This window comes from Schistocerca piceifrons, unplaced genomic scaffold, assembly GCF_021461385.2.
Source record: "Schistocerca piceifrons isolate TAMUIC-IGC-003096 unplaced genomic scaffold, iqSchPice1.1 HiC_scaffold_902, whole genome shotgun sequence".
Lineage (NCBI taxonomy): Eukaryota > Metazoa > Arthropoda > Insecta > Orthoptera > Acrididae > Schistocerca > Schistocerca piceifrons.
In genome coordinates, this window is record NW_025729171.1 from 166468 (window position 1) to 185918 (window position 19451).

Consider the following 19451-nt stretch of genomic DNA (forward strand, 5'->3'; position numbering starts at 1 on the left):
TCTCTCAGGAGCTGCTCAGAGCAGTAACTCTTAGAAGATTCACTCTCCGGGTACTTAAGTCGGCATTGTGCCTTTTGTATTCAATCCCGACGCATTTTCTGTGTTTCATGGTCAAGGTGAAGGTCTTAGGGATACAGTAAACTTGCACTGGTGCAACGGGATCTAATACTGGTCTCCCAGGAGCCGCTCAAAGCACATACTCTGAGAAGATTCATTCTTCTTGTACTTAAGTCGACATTGTTCCATTTGTATTCAATCTCGATGCAATTTCTGTGTTTCATGGTCAATGGGAAGGACCAAGGGGTTCAGTAATCCTGCACTGGTGCGTCGGAACCTTATACTGGTCTCCCAGGAGCCGCTCAAAGCACAAACTCTTAGAAGCTTCAGCCTTCTTGTACTTAAGTCGGCATTGTCTCTTTTGTATTCAATCCCGATGCGGTTTCTGTGTTTCATGGTCAATGTGAGGGTCCAAGGTATACAGAAGACGTGCACTTGTGCATCGGAATCTAATACTGGTCTCTCAGGAGCTGCTCAGAGCAGTAACTCTTAGAAGATTCATTCTCCTGGTACTTAAGTCGGCATTGTGCCTTTTGTATTCAATCCCGACGCATTTTCTGAGTTTCATGGTCAATGTGAATGTCCAATTGATACAGTAAATCTGCACTAGTTCACTGGAATCTAATAGTGGTCTCCCAGGAGACGCTCAAACACAAACTCTTAGAAGATTCACTCTTCTTGTACTTAAGTCGGCATTGTCTCTTTTGTATTCAATCCCGATGGGGTTTCTGTGTTTCATGGTCAATTTGAGGGTCCAAGGTATACAGGTAACGTGCACTTGTGCATCGGAATCTAATACTGGTTTCCCAGGAGACGCTCAAAGCAGAAACTCTTAGAAGATTCACTCTTCTGGTACTTAAGACGGCATTGTGCCTTTTAAATTCAATCGCGATGGAATTTCTGTGTTTCATGGTCAATGTGAGGTCGAAGGGATACAGTAAACCTGCACTGGTGCATCGGAATCTAATACTGATATCCCAGAAGCCGCTCAAAGCACAAACTCCGAAGAGATTCACTCTTCTTGTACTTAATTCGGCATTGTCCCTTTTGTATTCAGTTCCGAAGCAATCACTGTGTTTCATGGTCAATGTGGAAGTCCAAAGGATACAGTAAACCTCCACTGGTTCATCGGAATCTAACTCTGGTCAACCTGGAGCCGCTCAAACCACAAACTCTTAGAAGATTCAATTTTCTTGTACTTAAGTCGGAGTTGTGCCTTTCGTATTCAGTCCCGATGCAATTTCTGTGTTGCATGGTCAATGTGAAGGTCCAAGGGATACAGCAATACTGCACTGGTGCATCGGAATCTAATACTGCTCTCGCAGGAGCCGCAAAAGGCACAAACTCTTAGAAGATTCACTCTTCTTGTACTTAAGTCGGCATTGTGCAATTTGTATTCAATCCCGATTTAATTTCTGTGTTTCATGGTTAATGTGAACGTCCAAGGGATACAGAAAACCTGCACTTGTGCATCGGAATCTAATACTGGTCTCCCAGGAGCCGCTCAAAGCAGAAACTCTTCTTGTAGTTAAGTCGGCATTGTCCCTTTTGTGTTCAATTCCGATGCAATTTTTGTGTTTCATGGTCAATGTGAAAGGCCAAGGGATACAGTAAACCTGCACTGGTGCATCGGAATCTAATACTGGTGTGCCAGGAGCCGCTCAAAGCACAAACTCTTAGAAGATTCACTCTTCTTGTACTTAAGTCGGCATAGTCCCTTTTGTATTCAATCCCGATGCAGTTTCTGTGTTTCATGCTCAATGTGAAAGTCCAAGTGATACAGTAAACCTGCACTGGTGCACCGGAATCTGACACTTTTCTCCCTGGAGCCTCTCTAACCACAAACTCTTAGAAAATTCACTCTTCTTATACTTAAGTCGGCATTGTCCCTTTTGTATTCAATCCCGATGCAATTTCTGCGTTTCATGGTCAATGTGAAGGTCAAAGGGATGCAGTTAACCTGCACTGGTGCAACGGAATCTAATACTGGTCACTCAGGAACCGCTCAAACCACCAAATCTTAGAAAATTCACCTTCTTGTACTTAAGTCGGCATTGTCCCTTTTGTATTCAATCCCAATGCAATTTCTGTGTTTCATGGTCAATGTGAAGGTCAAAGGGATACAGTAAACGTGTACTGGTGCATCGGAATCTAATACAGGTCTCCCAGGAGACGCTCAATGCACAAACTCTTCGAAGATTCACACTTCTTGAGGTTACGTTGGCATTGTGAGTTTTGTATTCAATCGCGATGCAATTTCTCTGTTTCATGGTCTATGTGTAGGTTCAAGGGATACAGTAAACCTGCACTGGAGCATCGGAATCTAATACTGGTCAGCCAGGAGCCGCTCAAACCACAAACTCTTAGAAAATTCACTCTTCTTGTACTTAAGTCGGCATTGTCCCTTTTGTATTCAATCCCGATGCAAGTTCTGTCTATCATGATCAATGTGAAGGTCTAAGGGATACAGTAAACCTGCACTGGTGCAACGGGATCTAATACTGGTCTCCCAGGAGCCGCTCAAAGCACATACTCTGAGAAGATTCATTCTTCTTGTACTTAAGTCGACATTGTTCCATTTGTATTCAATCCCGATGCAATTTCTGTGTTTCATGGTCAATGTGAAGGTCGAAGGGATACAGTAAACCTGCACTGGTGCATCGGAATCTAATACTGGTCTCCCAGGAGACGCTCAAACACAAACTCTTAGAAGATTGACTCTTCTTGTACTTAAGTCGGCATTGTCTCTTTTGTATTCAGTCCCGATGCGGTTTCTGTGTTTCATGGTCAATGTGAGGGTCCAAGGTATACAGAAAACGTGAACTTGTGCATCGGAATCTAATACTGGTCTCTCAGGAGCTGCTCAGAGCAGTAATTCTTAGAAGATTCACTCTCCTGGTACTTAAGTCGGCATTGTGCCTTTTGTATTCAATTCTGACGCATTTTCTGTGTTTCATGGTCAATGTGAAGGTCCAATTGATACAGTAAATCTGCACTGGTTCACTGGAATCTAATAGTGGTCTCCCAAGAGCCGCTCAAAGCACAAACTTTCGGAAGATTCCCTCTTCTTGTACTTGAGTCGGCATTTTGCCTTATGTATTCAATCCCGATGCAATTTCTTTGTTTCATGGTCAATGCGAAGGGCCAAGGTATACAGTAAACCTGCACTGGTGCATCGGAATCTAATACTGGTCTCCCAGGAGACGCTCAAACACAAACTCTTAAAAGATTCACTCTTCTTGTACTTAAGTCGGCATTGTCTCTTTTGTATTCAATCCCGATGGGGTTTCTGTGTTTCATGGTCAATTTGAGGGTCCAAGGTATACAGGTAACGTGCACTTGTGCATCGGAATCTAATACTGGTTTCCCAGGAGACGCTCAAAGCAGAAACTCTTAGAAGATTCACTCTTCTGGTACTTAAGACGGCATTGTGCCTTTTAAATTCAATCGCGATGGAATTTCTGTGTTTCATGGTCAATGTGAGGTCGAAGGGATACAGTAAACCTGCACTGGTGCATCGGAATCTAATACTGGTATCCCAGAAGCCGCTCAAAGCACAAACTCCGAAGAGATTCACTCTTCTTTTACTTAATTCGGCATTGTCCCTTTTGTATTCAGTTCCGAAGCAATTACTGTGTTTCATGGTCAATGTGAAAGTCCAAAGGATACAGTAAACCTCCACTGGTTCATCGGAATCTAATACTGGTCTCCCAGGAGCAGCTCAAACCACCAACACTTAGAAGATCCACTCTTCTTGTACTTAAGTCGGCATTGTCCCTTTTGTATTCAATCCCGATGCAATTTCTGTGTTTCATGGTCAATGGGAAGGGCCAAGGGGTACAGTAAACCTGCACTGGTGCGTCGGAACCTAACACTGGTCTCCCAGGAGCCGCTCAAAGCACAAACTCTTAGAAGCTTCAGCCTTCTTGTACTTAAGTCGGCATTGTCTCTTTTGTATTCAATCCCGATGCATATTCTGTGTTTCATGGTCAATGTGAAGGTCCAAGGGATACCGTTAACCAGCACTGGTGCATCAGAATTTAATACTGGGCTCCCAGGAGCCGCTCAAACCACAAACTCTTAGAAAATTCACTCTTCTTGTACATAAGTCGTCATTGTCCCTTTTGTATTCAGTCCCGATGCAATTTCTGTGTTTCATGGTCAATGTGAAGGTCCAATGGATACAGTAAACCTGCACTGGTGCATCGGAATCTAATACTGGTCTCCCAGGAGACGCTCAAACGCAAACTCTTAGAAGATTCACTCTTCTTGTACTTAAGTCGGCATTGTCTCTTTTGTATTCAATCCCGATGCGGTTTCTGTGTTTCATGGTCAATTTGAGGGTCCAAGGTATACAGGTAACGTGCACTTGTGCATCGGAATCTAATACTGGTTTCCCAGGAGACGCTCAAAGCAGAAACTCTTAGAAGATTCACTCTTCTGGTACTTAAGACGGCATTGTGCCTTTTAAATTCAATCGCGATGGAATTTCTGTGTTTCATGGTCAATGTGAAGGTCGAAGGGATACAGTAAACTTGCATTGGTGCATCGGAATCTAATACTGATATCCCAGGAGCCGCTCAAAGCAAATCCTCTGAAGAGATTTACTCTTCTTGTACTTAAGCCGGCATTGTCCGTATTGTATTCAATCCCGATGCAATATCTGTGTTTCATGGTCAATCTGAAGGACCAAGGGATACAAAAAACTTGCACTGGTGCATCGGAATCTAATACTGGTCTCCCAGGAGCCGGTCAAAGCACAAACTGTTAGAAGATATACTCTTCTTTTACTTATGTTGGCATTGTCTCTTTTGTATTCAAACCCGATGTTTTTTCTGTTTTTCATGGTCAATGTGAAGGTCCAAGGGATACAGTTAATCAGCACTGGTGCATCGGCATCTAATACTGGTCTCCCATGAACCGCTCAAAGCACAAACTCTTAGAAGATTCACAACTCTCCTACTTAAGTCGGCATTGTCCATTTTGTATTCAATCCCGATGCAAGTTCTGTGTTTCAAATTCAATGTGAAGGTCCAAGGGATACAGTAAACCTGCACTGGTGCATCGGAATCTAACACTGGTCTCCCAGGAGCCGCTCAAACCACAAACTCTTAGAAGATTCACTCTTCTTGTACTTAAGTCGGCAGTCCCTTTTGTATTCAGTTCCGAAGCAATTACTGTGTTTCATGGTCAATGTGAAAGTCCAAAGGATACAGTAAACCTCCACTGGTTCATCGGAATCTAACTCTGGTCAACCTGGAGCCGCTCAAACCACAAACTCTTAGAAGATTCACTTTTCTTGTACTTAAGTCGGAGTTGTGCCTTTCGTATTCAGTCCCGATGCAATTTCTGTGTTGCATGGTCAATGTGAAGGTCCAAGGGATACAGCAATACTGCACTGGTGCATCGGAATCTAATACTGCTCTCGCAGGAGCCGCTGAAGGCACAAACTCTTAGAAGATTCACTCTTCTTGTACTTAAGTCGGCATTGTGCAATTTGTATTCAATCCCGATTTAATTTCTGTGTTTCATGGTTAATGTGAACGTCCAAGGGATACAGAAAACCTGCACTTGTGCATCGGAATCTAATACTGGTCTCCCAGGAGCCGCTCAAAGCAGAAACTTTTAGAAGATTCACCCTTCTTGTAGTTAAGTCGGCATTGTCCCTTTTGTGTTCAATTCCGATGCAATTTTTGTGTTTCATGGTCAACGTGAAAGGCCAAGGGATACAGTAAACCTGCACTGGTGCATCGGAATCTAATACTGGTGTGCCAGGAGCCGCTCAAAGCACAAACTCTTAGAAGATTCACTCTTCTTGTACTTAAGTCGGCATAGTCCCTTTTGTATTCAATCCCGATGCAGTTTCTGTGTTTCATGCTCAATGTGAAAGTCCAAGTGATACAGTAAACCTGCACTGGTGCACCGGAATCTGACACTTTTCTCCCTGGAGCCTCTCTAACCACAAACTCTTAGAAAATTCACTCTTCTTATACTTAAGTCGGCATTGTCCCTTTTGTGTTCAATCCCGATGCAATTTCTGCGTTTCATGGTCAATGTGAAGGTCAAAGGGATGCAGTTAACCTGCACTGGTGCAACGGAATCTAATACTGGTCACTCAGGAACCGCTCAAACCACCAAATCTTAGAAAATTCACCTTCTTGTACTTAAGTCGGCATTGTCCCTTTTGTATTCAATCCCAATGCAATTTCTGTGTTTCATGGTCAATGTGAAGGTCAAAGGGATACAGTAAACGTGTACTGGTGCATCGGAATCTAATACAGGTCTCCCAGGAGACGCTCAATGCACAAACTCTTCGAAGATTCACACTTCTTGAGGTTACGTTGGCATTGTGAGTTTTGTATTCAATCGCGATGCAATTTCTCTGTTTCATGGTCTATGTGTAGGTTCAAGGGATACAGTAAACCTGCACTGGAGCATCGGAATCTAATACTGGTCAGCCAGGAGCCGCTCAAACCACAAACTCTTAGAAAATTCACTCTTCTTGTACTTAAGTCGGCATTGTCCCTTTTGTATTCAATCCCGATGCAAGTTCTGTCTATCATGATCAATGTGAAGGTCTAAGGGATACAGTAAACCTGCACTGGTGCAACGGGATCTAATACTGGTCTCCCAGGAGCCGCTCAAAGCACATACTCTGAGAAGATTCATTCTTCTTGTACTTAAGTCGACATTGTTCCATTTGTATTCAATCCCGATGCAATTTCTGTGTTTCATGGTCAATGTGAAGGTCGAAGGGATACAGTAAACCTGCACTGGTGCATCGGAATCTAATACTGGTCTCCCAGGAGACGCTCAAACACAAACTCTTAGAAGATTGACTCTTCTTGTACTTAAGTCGGCATTGTCTCTTTTGTATTCAGTCCCGATGCGGTTTCTGTGTTTCATGGTCAATGTGAGGGTCCAAGGTATACAGAAAACGTGAACTTGTGCATCGGAATCTAATACTGGTCTCTCAGGAGCTGCTCAGAGCAGTAATTCTTAGAAGATTCACTCTCCTGGTACTTAAGTCGGCATTGTGCCTTTTGTATTCAATCCCGACGCATTTTCTGTGTTTCATGGTCAATGTGAAGGTCCAGTTGATACAGTAAATCTGCACTGGTTCACTGGAATCTAATAGTGGTCTCCCAAGAGCCGCTCAAAGCACAATCTTTCGGAAGATTCCCTCTTCTTGTACTTGAGTCGGCATTGTGCCTTATGTATTCAATCCCGATGCAATTTCTTTGTTTCATGGTCAATGCGAAGGGCCAAGGTATACAGTAAACCTGCACTGGTGCATCGGAATCTAATACAGGTCTCCCAGGAGACGCTCAAACACAAACTCTTAGAAGATTCACTCTTCTTGTACTTAAGTCGGCAGTGTCTCTTTTGTATTCAATCCCGATGGGGTTTCTGTGTTTCATGGTCAATTTGAGGGTCCAAGGTATACAGGTAACGTGCACTTGTGCATCGGAATCTAATACTGGTTTCCCAGGAGACGCTCAAAGCAGAAACTCTTAGAAGATTCACTCTTCTGGTACTTAAGACGGCATTGTGCCTTTTAAATTCAATCGCGATGGAATTTCTGTGTTTCATGGTCAATGTGAGGTCGAAGGGATACAGTAAACCTGCACTGGTGCATCGGAATCTAATACTGGTATCCCAGAAGCCGCTCAAAGCACAAACTCCGAAGAGATTCACTCTTCTTTTACTTAATTCGGCATTGTCCCTTTTGTATTCAGTTCCGAAGCAATTACTGTGTTTCATGGTCAATGTGAAAGTCCAAAGGATACAGTAAACCTCCACTGGTTCATCGGAATCTAACTCTGGTCAACTTGGAGCCGCTCAAACTTATACTTAAGTCGGCATTGTGCTTTATGTATTCAATCCCGAAGCATTTTCTGTGTTTCATGGTCAATGTGGCGGTCCCAGGGATACAGTAAACCTGCACTGGTGCATCGGAATCTAATACTGGTCTCCCAGGAGCAGCTCAAACCACCAACACTTAGAAGATCCACTCTTCTTGTACTTAAGTCGGCATTGTCCCTTTTGTATTCAATCCCGATGCAATTTCTGTGTTTCATGGTCAATGGGAAGGGCCAAGGGGTACAGTAAACCTGCACTGGTGCGTCGGAACCTAACACTGGTCTCCCAGGAGCCGCTCAAAGCACAAACTCTTAGAAGCTTCAGCCTTCTTGTACTTAAGTCGGCATTGTCTCTTTTGTATTCAATCCCGATGCATATTCTGTGTTTCATGGTCAATGTGAAGGTCCAAGGGATACCGTTAACCAGCACTGGTGCATCAGAATTTAATACTGGGCTCCCAGGAGCCGCTCAAACCACAAACTCTTAGAAAATTCACTCTTCTTGTACATAAGTCGTCATTGTCCCTTTTGTATTCAGTCCCGATGCAATTTCTGTGTTTCATGGTCAATGTGAAGGTCCAATGGATACAGTAAACCTGCACTGGTGCATCGGAATCTAATACTGGTCTCCCAGGAGACGCTCAAACGCAAACTCTTAGAAGATTCACTCTTCTTGTACTTAAGTCGGCATTGTCTCTTTTGTATTCAATCCCGATGCGGTTTCTGTGTTTCATGGTCAATTTGAGGGTCCAAGGTATACAGGTAACGTGCACTTGTGCATCGGAATCTAATACTGGTTTCCCAGGAGACGCTCAAAGCAGAAACTCTTAGAAGATTCACTCTTCTGGTACTTAAGACGGCATTGTGCCTTTTAAATTCAATCGCGATGGAATTTCTGTGTTTCATGGTCAATGTGAAGGTCGAAGGGATACAGTAAACTTGCATTGGTGCATCGGAATCTAATACTGATATCCCAGGAGCCGCTCAAAGCAAATCCTCTGAAGAGATTTACTCTTCTTGTACTTAAGCCGGCATTGTCCGTATTGTATTCAATCCCGATGCAATATCTGTGTTTCATGGTCAATCTGAAGGACCAAGGGATACAAAAAACTTGCACTGGTGCATCGGAATCTAATACTGGTCTCCCAGGAGCCGGTCAAAGCACAAACTCTTAGAAGATATACTCTTCTTTTACTTATGTTGGCATTGTCTCTTTTGTATTCAAACCCGATGTTTTTTCTGTTTTTCATGGTCAATGTGAAGGTCCAAGGGATACAGTTAATCAGCACTGGTGCATCGGCATCTAATACTGGTCTCCCATGAACCGCTCAAAGCACAAACTCTTAGAAGATTCACAACTCTCCTACTTAAGTCGGCATTGTCCATTTTGTATTCAATCCCGATGCAAGTTCTGTGTTTCAAATTCAATGTGAAGGTCCAAGGGATACAGTAAACCTGCACTGGTGCATCGGAATCTAACACTGGTCTCCCAGGAGCCGCTCAAACCACAAACTCTTAGAAGATTCACTCTTCTTGTACTTAAGTCGGCAGTCCCTTTTGTATTCAGTTCCGAAGCAATTACTGTGTTTCATGGTCAATGTGAAAGTCCAAAGGATACAGTAAACCTCCACTGGTTCATCGGAATCTAACTCTGGTCAACCTGGAGCCGCTCAAACCACAAACTCTTAGAAGATTCACTTTTCTTGTACTTAAGTCGGAGTTGTGCCTTTCGTATTCAGTCCCGATGCAATTTCTGTGTTGCATGGTCAATGTGAAGGTCCAAGGGATACAGCAATACTGCACTGGTGCATCGGAATCTAATACTGCTCTCGCAGGAGCCGCTGAAGGCACAAACTCTTAGAAGATTCACTCTTCTTGTACTTAAGTCGGCATTGTGCAATTTGTATTCAATCCCGATTTAATTTCTGTGTTTCATGGTTAATGTGAACGTCCAAGGGATACAGAAAACCTGCACTTGTGCATCGGAATCTAATACTGGTCTCCCAGGAGCCGCTCAAAGCAGAAACTTTTAGAAGATTCACCCTTCTTGTAGTTAAGTCGGCATTGTCCCTTTTGTGTTCAATTCCGATGCAATTTTTGTGTTTCATGGTCAACGTGAAAGGCCAAGGGATACAGTAAACCTGCACTGGTGCATCGGAATCTAATACTGGTGTGCCAGGAGCCGCTCAAAGCACAAACTCTTAGAAGATTCACTCTTCTTGTACTTAAGTCGGCATAGTCCCTTTTGTATTCAATCCCGATGCACTTTCTGTGTTTCATGCTCAATGTGACAGTCCAAGTGATACAGTAAACCTGCACTGGTGCACCGGAATCTGACACTTTTCTCCCAGGAGCCTCTCTAACCACAAACTCTTAGAAAATTCACTCTTCTTATACTTAAGTCGGCATTGTCCCTTTTGTATTCAATACCGATGTAATTTCTGCGTTTCATGGTCAATGTGAAGGTCAAAGGGATGCAGTTAACGTGCACTGGTGCAACGGAATCTAATACTGGTCACTCAGGAACCGCTCAAACCACAAAATCTTAGAAAATTCACCTTCTTGTACTTAAGTCGGCATTGTCCATTTTGTATTCAATCCCAATGCAATTTCTGTGTTTCATGGTCAATGTGAAGGTCAAAGGGATACAGTAAACGTGTACTGGTGCATCGGAATCTAATACAGGTCTCGCAGGAGACGCTCAAAGCACAAACTCTTCGAAGATTCACACTTCTTGAGGTTACGTTGGCATTGTGAGTTTTGTATTCAATCGCGATGCAATTTCTCTGTTTCATGGTCAATGTGTAGGTTCAAGGGATACAGTAAACCTGCACTGGAGCATCGGAATCTAATACTGGTCAGCCAGGAGCCGCTCAAACCACAAACTCTTAGAAAATTCACTCTTCTTGTACTTAAGTTGGCATTGTGCATTTTGTATTCAATCCCGATGCGATATGTGTGTTTCATGGACAATGTGAAGGTCCAAGGGATACAGTAAACCTGCACTGGTGCATCGGAATCTCATACTGGTCTCTCAGGAGCCGCTCAAAGCACAAACTCCGAGAAGAATCATCCTTCTTGTACTCAAGTCAGCATTGTACCTTTTGTATTCAATCCCGATGCAATTTCTGTGTTTCATGGACAATGTGAAGGTCCAAATGATACGGTCAACCAGCACTGGTGAATCAGAATGTAATACTGGTCTCCCAGGAGCCGCTCAAAGCATAAACTCTTAGAAGATTCACTCTTCTTGTACTAAGTCGGCATTGTGCCTTTTGTATTCAAACCCTCTGCAATTTCTGTGTTTCATGTTCAATGTGACGGTCCAAGGGATACAGTAAACTTGCACTGGTGAATCGGAATCTAATACTGGTCTCCCTGGAGCCGTTCAAAGTACAAACTCTTAGAAGATTCACTTTTATTGTACTTAAGTCGGCATTGTGCTTTTGTATTCACTCCCGATGGGATTTCTGTGTTTCATGGTCAATGTGAATGTCCAAGGGATACAGTAAACCGGAACTGGTGCATCGGAATCTAATACTGGTCTCCCAGGAGCCGCTCAAGCCACAAACTCCTAGAAAAGACACTCTTCTTATACTTAAGTCGGCATTGTGCTTTATGTATTCAATCCCGAAGCAATTTCTGTGTTTCATGGTCAATGTGGCGGTCCCAGGGATACAGTAAACCTGCACTGGTGCATCGGAATCTAATACTGGTCTCCCAGGAGCAGCTCAAACCACCAACACTTAGAAGATTCACTCTTCTTGTACTTAAGTCGGCATAGTCCCTTTTGTATTCAATCCCGAAGTAATTTTTGTGTTTCATGGTCAATGTGAAGGTCCAACGGATACAGTAAACCTGCACTGGTGCATCGGAATCTAACACTGGTCTGCCAGGAGCCGCTCTAACCACAAACTCTCAAAAACTTCACTCATCTTGCACTTATGTCGGCATTGTCCCTTTTGTATTCAATCCCGAAGTAATTTTTGTGTTTCATGGTCAATGTGAAGGTCCAACGGATACAGTAAACCTGCACTGGTGCATCGGACTCTAATACTGGTATCCCAGGAACCGCTCAAAGCACAAACTCTGAAGAGATCCACTCTTCTTGTACTTAAGTCGGCATTGTCCCTTTTGTATTCAATCCCGATGCAATTTCTGTGTTTCATGGTCAATGTGAAGGTCCAAGGGATACAGTAAACTTGCACTGGTGCATCGGAATTTAACACTTTTCTCCCAGGAGCCGCTCAAACCACAAACTCTTAGAAAATTCACTCTTCTTGTACATAAGTCGTCATTGTCCCTTTTGTATTCAGTCCCGATGCAATTTCTGTGTTTCATGGTCAATGTGAAGGTCCAATGGATACAGTAAACCTGCACTGGTGCATCGGAATCTAATACTGGTCTCCCAGGAGACGCTCAAACACAAACTCTTAGAAGATTCACTCTTCTTGTACTTAAGTCGGCATTGTCTCTTTTGTATTCAATCCCGATGCGGTTTCTGTGTTTCATGGTCAATTTGAGGGTCCAAGGTATACAGGTAACGTGCACTTGTGCATCGGAATCTAATACTGGTTTCCCAGGAGACGCTCAAAGCAGAAACTCTTAGAAGATTCACTCTTCTGGTACTTAAGACGGCATTGTGCCTTTTAAATTCAATCGCGATGGAATTTCTGTGTTTCATGGTCAATGTGAAGGTCGAAGGGATACAGTAAACTTGCATTGGTGCATCGGAATCTAATACTGATATCCCAGGAGCCGCTCAAAGCAAATCCTCTGAAGAGATTTACTCTTCTTGTACTTAAGCCGGCATTGTCCGTATTGTATTCAATCCCGATGCAATATCTGTGTTTCATGGTCAATCTGAAGGACCAAGGGATACAGTAAACTTGCACTGGTGCATCGGAATCTAATACTGGTCTCCCAGGAGCCGGTCAAAGCACAAACTCTTAGAAGATATACTCTTCTTTTACTTATGTTGGCATTGTCTCTTTTGTATTCACACCCGATGTTTTTTCTGTTTTTCATGGTCAATGTGAAGGTCCAAGGGATACAGTTAATCAGCACTGGTGCATCGGCATCCAATACTGGTCTCCCATGAACCGCTCAAAGCACAAACTCTTAGAAGATTCACAACTCTCCTACTTAAGTCGGCATTGTCCATTTTGTATTCAATCCCGATGCAAGTTCTGTGTTTCAAATTTAATGTGAAGGTCCAAGGGATACAGTAAACCTGCACTGGTGCATCGGAATCTAACACTGGTCTCCCAGGAGCCGCTCAAACCACAAACTCTTAGAAGATTCACTCTTCTTGTACTTAAGTCGGCAGTCCCTTTTGTATTGAGTTCCGAAGCAATTACTGTGTTTCATGGTCAATGTGAAAGTCCAAAGGATACAGTAAACCTCCACTGGTTCATCGGAATCTAACTCTGGTCAACCTGGAGCCGCTCAAACCACAAACTCTTAGAAGATTCACTTTTCTTGTACTTAAGTCGGAGTTGTGCCTTTCGTATTCAGTCCCGATGCAATTTCTGTGTTGCATGGTCAATGTGAAGGTCCAAGGGATACAGCAATACTGCACTGGTGCATCGGAATCTAATACTGCTCTCGCAGGAGCCGCTGAAGGCACAAACTCTTAGAAGATTCACTCTTCTTGTACTTAAGTCGGCATTGTGCAATTTGTATTCAATCCCGATTTAATTTCTGTGTTTCATGGTTAATGTGAACGTCCAAGGGATACAGAAAACCTGCACTTGTGCATCGGAATCTAATACTGGTCTCCCAGGAGCCGCTCAAAGCAGAAACTCTTAGAAGATTCACCCTTCTTGTAGTTAAGTCGGCATTGTCCCTTTTGTGTTCAATTCCGATGCAATTTTTGTGTTTCATGGTCAACGTGAAAGGCCAAGGGATACAGTAAACCTGCACTGGTGCATCGGAATCTAATACTGGTGTGCCAGGAGCCGCTCAAAGCACAAACTCTTAGAAGATTCACTCTTCTTGTACTTAAGTCGGCATAGTCCCTTTTGTATTCAATCCCGATGCACTTTCTGTGTTTCATGCTCAATGTGAAAGTCCAAGTGATACAGTAAACCTGCACTGGTGCACCGGAATCTGACACTTTTCTCCCAGGAGCCTCTCTAACCACAAACTCTTAGAAAATTCACTTTTCTTATACTTAAGTCGGCATTGTCCCTTTTGTATTCAATACCGATGTAATTTCTGCGTTTCATGGTCAATGTGAAGGTCAAAGGGATGCAGTTAACCTGCACTGGTGCAACAGAATCTAATACTGGTCACTCAGGAACCGCTCAAACCACAAAATCTTAGAAAATTCACCTTCTTGTACTTAAGTCGGCATTGTCCATTTTGTATTCAATCCCAATGCAATTTCTGTGTTTCATGGTCAATGTGAAGGTCAAAGGGATACAGTAAACGTGTACTGGTGCATCGGAATCTAATACAGGTCTCCCAGGAGACGCTCAAAGCACAAACTCTTCGAAGATTCACACTTCTTGAGGTTACGTTGGCATTGTGAGTTTTGTATTCAATCGCGATGCAATTCCTCTGTTTCATGGTCAATGTGTAGGTTCAAGGGATACAGTAAACCTGCACTGGAGCATCGGAATCTAATACTGGTCAGCCAGGAGCCGCTCAAACCACAAACTCTTAGAAAATTCACTCTTCTTGTACTTAAGTTGGCATTGTGCATTTTGTATTCAATCCCGATGCGATATGTGTGTTTCATGGAGAATGTGACGGTCCAAGGGATACAGTAAACCTGCACTGGTGCATCGGAATCTCATACTGGTCTCTCAGGAGCCGCTCAAAGCACAAACTCCGAGAAGAATCATCCTTCTTGTACTCAAGTCAGCATTGTACCTTTTGTATTCAATCCCGATGCAATTTCTGTGTTTCATGGACAATGTGACGGTCCAAATGATACGGTCAACCAGCACTGGTGAATCAGAATGTAATACTGGTCTCCCAGGAGCCGCTCAAAGCATAAACTCTTAGAAGATTCACTCTTCTTGAACTAAGTCGGCATTGTGCCTTTTGTATTCAAACCCTCTGAAATTTCTGTGTTTCATGTTCAATGTGACGGTCCAAGGGATACAGTAAACTTGCACTGGTGAATCGGAATCTAATACTGGTCTCCCTGGAGCCGTTCAAAGTACAAACTCTTAGAAGATTCACTTTTATTGTACTTAAGTCGGCATTGTGCTTTTGTATTCACTCCCGATGGGATTTCTGTGTTTCATGGTCAATGTGAATGTCCAAGGGATACAGTAAACCGGAACTGGTGCATCGGAATCTAATACTGGTCTCCCAGGAGCCGCTCAAGCCACAAACTCCTAGAAAATTCACTCTTCTTATACTTAAGTCGGCATTGTGCTTTATGTATTCAATCCCGAAGCAATTTCTGTGTTTCATGGTCAATGTGGCGGTCCCAGGGATACAGTAAACCTGCACTGGTGCATCGGAATCTAATACTGGTCTCCCAGGAGCAGCTCAAACCACCAACACTTAGAAGATTCACTCTTCTTGTACTTAAGTCGGCATAGTCCCTTTTGTATTCAATCCCGATGCACTTTCTGTGTTTCATGCTCAATGTGAAAGTCCAAGTGATACAGTAAACCTGCACTGGTGCATCGGAACCTAACACTGGTCTCCCAGGAGCCGCTCAAAGTACAAACTCTTAGAAGCTTCAGTCTTCTTGTACTTAAGTCGGCATTGTCTCTTTTGTATTCAATCCCGATGCATATTCTGTGTTTCATGGACAATGTGAAGGTCCAAGGGATACCGTTAACCAGCACTGGTGCATCAGAATTTAATACTGGGCTCCCAGGGGCCGCTCAAAGCACAAAATCTTATAAGACTCATCGTTCTTGTACTTAAGTCGGCATTGTCCCTTTTGTATTCAATCCCGATGCAATTTCTGTGTTTCATGGTCAATGTGAAGGTCCAAGGGATACAGTAAACTTGCACTGGTGCATCGGAATTTAACACTTTTCTCCCAGGAGCCGCTCAAACCACAAACTCTTAGAAAATTCACTCTTCTTGTACATAAGTCGTCATTGTCCCTTTTGTATTCAGTCCCGATGCAATTTGTGTGTTTCATGGTCAATGTGAAGGTCCAATGGATACAGTAAACCTGCACTGGTGCATCGGAATCTAATACTGGTCTCCCAGGAGACGCTCAAACACAAACTCTTAGAAGATTCACTCTTCTTGTACTTAAGTCGGCATTGTCTCTTTTGTATTCAATCCCGATGCGGTTTCTGTGTTTCATGGTCAATTTGAGGGTCCAAGGTATACAGGTAACGTGCACTTGTGCATCGGAATCTAATACTGGTTTCCCAGGAGACGCTCAAAGCAGAAACTCTTAGAAGATTCACTCTTCTGGTACTTAAGACGGCATTGTGCCTTTTAAATTCAATCGCGATGGAATTTCTGTGTTTCATGGTCAATGTGAAGGTCGAAGGGATACAGTAAACTTGCATTGGTGCATCGGAATCTAATACTGATATCCCAGGAGCCGCTCAAAGCAAATCCTCTGAAGAGATTTACTCTTCTTGTACTTAAGCCGGCATTGTCCGTATTGTATTCAATCCCGATGCAATATCTGTGTTTCATGGTCAATCTGAAGGACCAAGGGATACAGTAAACTTGCACTGGTGCATCGGAATCTAATACTGGTCTCCCAGGAGCCGGTCAAAGCACAAACTCTTAAAAGATATACTCTTCTTTTACTTATGTTGGCATTGTCTCTTTTGTATTCAAACCCGATGTTTTTTCTGTTTTTCATGGTCAATGTGAAGGTCCAAGGGATACAGTTAATCAGCACTGGTGCATCGGCATCTAATACTGGTCTCCCATGAACCGCTCAAAGCACAAACTCTTAGAAGATTCACAACTCTCCTACTTACGTCGGCATTGTCCATTTTGTATTCAATCCCGATGCAAGTTCTGTGTTTCAAATTCAATGTGAAGGTCCAAGGGATACAGTAAACCTGCACTGGTGCATCGGAATCTAACACTGGTCTCCCAGGAGCCGCTCAAACCACAAACTCTTAGAAGATTCACTCTTCTTGTACTTAAGTCGGCAGTCCCTTTTGTATTCAGTTCCGAAGCAATTACTGTGTTTCATGGTCAATGTGAAAGTCCAAAGGATACAGTAAACCTCCACTGGTTCATCGGAATCTAACTCTGGTCAACCTGGAGCCGCTCAAACCACAAACTCTTAGAAGATTCACTTTTCTTGTACTTAAGTCGGAGTTGTGCCTTTCATATTCAGTCCCGATGCAATTTCTGTGTTGCATGGTCAATGTGAAGGTCCAAGGGATACAGCAATACTGCACTGGTGCATCGGAATCTAATACTGCTCTCGCAGGAGCCGCTGAAGGCACAAACTCTTAGAAGATTCACTCTTCTTGTACTTAAGTCGGCATTGTGCAATTTGTATTCAATCCCGATTTAATTTCTGTGTTTCATGGTTAATGTGAACGTCCAAGGGATACAGAAAACCTGCACTTGTGCATCGGAATCTAATACTGGTCTCCCAGGAGCCGCTCAAAGCAGAAACTCTTAGAAGATTCACCCTTCTTGCAGTTAAGTCGGCATTGTCCCTTTTGTGTTCAATTCCGATGCAATTTTTGTGTTTCATGGTCAACGTGAAAGGCCAAGGGATACAGTAAACCTGCACTGGTGCATCGGAATCTAATACTGGTGTGCCAGGAGCCGCTCAAAGCACAAACTCTTAGAAGATTCACTCTTCTTGTACTTAAGTCGGCATAGTCCCTTTTGTATTCAATCCCGATGCACTTTCTGTGTTTCATGCTCAATGTGAAAGTCCAAGTGATACAGTAAACCTGCACTGGTGCACCGGAATCTGACACTTTTCTCCCAGGAGCCTCTCTAACCACAAACTCTTAGAAAATTCACTCTTCTTATACTTAAGTCGGCATTGTCCCTTTTGTATTCAATACCGATGTAATTTCTGCGTTTCATGGTCAATGTGAAGGTCAAAGGGATGCAGTTAACCTGCACTGGTGCAACGGAATCTAATACTGGTCACTCAGGAACCGCTCAAACCACAAAATCTTAGAAAATTCACCTTCTTGCACTTAAGTCGGCATTGTCCATTTTGTATTCAATCCCAATGCAATTTCTGTGTTTCATGGTCAATGTGAAGGTCAAAGGGATACAGTAAACGTGTACTGGTGCATCGGAATCTAATACAGGTCTCCCAGGAGACGCTCAAAGCACAAACTCTTCGAAGATTCACACTTCTTGAGGTTACGTTGGCATTGTGAGTTTTGTATTCAATCGCGATGCAATTTCTCTGTTTCATGGTCAATGTGTAGGTTCAAGGGATACAGTAAACCTGCACTGGAGCATCGGAATCTAATACTGGTCAGCCAGGAGCCGCTCAAACCACAAACTCTTAGAAAATTCACTCTTCTTGTACTTAAGTTGGCATTGTGCATTTTGTATTCAATCCCGATGCGATATGTGTGTTTCATGGACAATGTGAAGGTCCAAGGGATACAGTAAACCTGCACTGGTGCATCGGAATCTCATACTGGTCTCTCAGGAACCGCTCAAAGCACAAACTCCGAGAAGAATCATCCTTCTTGTACTCAAGTCAGCATTGTACCTTTTGTATTCAATCCCGATGCAATTTCTGTGTTTCATGGACAATGTGAAGGTCCAAATGATACGGTCAACCAGCACTGGTGAATCAGAATGTAATACTGGTCTCCCAGGAGCCGCTCAAAGCATAAACTCTTAGAAGATTCACTCTTCTTGTACTAAGTCGGCATTGTGCCTTTTGTATTCAAACCCTCTGCAATTTCTGTGTTTCATGTTCAATGTGACGGTCCAAGGGATACAGTAAACTTGCACTGGTGAATCGGAATCTAATACTGGTCTCCCTGGAGCCGTTCAAAGTACAAACTCTTAGAAGATTCACTTTTATTGTACTTAAGTCGGCATTGTGCTTTTGTATTCACTCCCGATGGGATTTCTGTGTTTCATGGTCAATGTGAATGTCCAAGGGATACAGTAAACCGGAACTGGTGCATCGGAATCTAATACTGGTCTCCCAGGAGCCGCTCAAGCCACAAACTCCTAGAAAATTCACTCTTCTTTTACTTAAGTCGGCATTGTGCTTTATGTATTCAATCCCGAAGCAATTTCTGTGTTTCATGGTCAATGTGGCGGTCCCAGGGATACAGTAAACCTGCACTGGTGCATCGGAATCTAATACTGGTCTCCCAGGAGCAGCTCAAACCACCAACACTTAGAAGATTCACTCTTCTTGTACTTAAGTCGGCATAGTCCCTTTTGTATTCAATCCCGATGCACTTTCTGTGTTTCATGCTAAATGTGAAAGTCCAAGTGATACAGTAAACCTGCACTGGTGCATCGGAATCTAATACTGATCTGCCAGGAGCCGCTCTAACCACAAACTCTCAAAAACTTCACTAATCTTGCACTTATGTCGGCATTGTCCCTTTTGTATTCAATCCC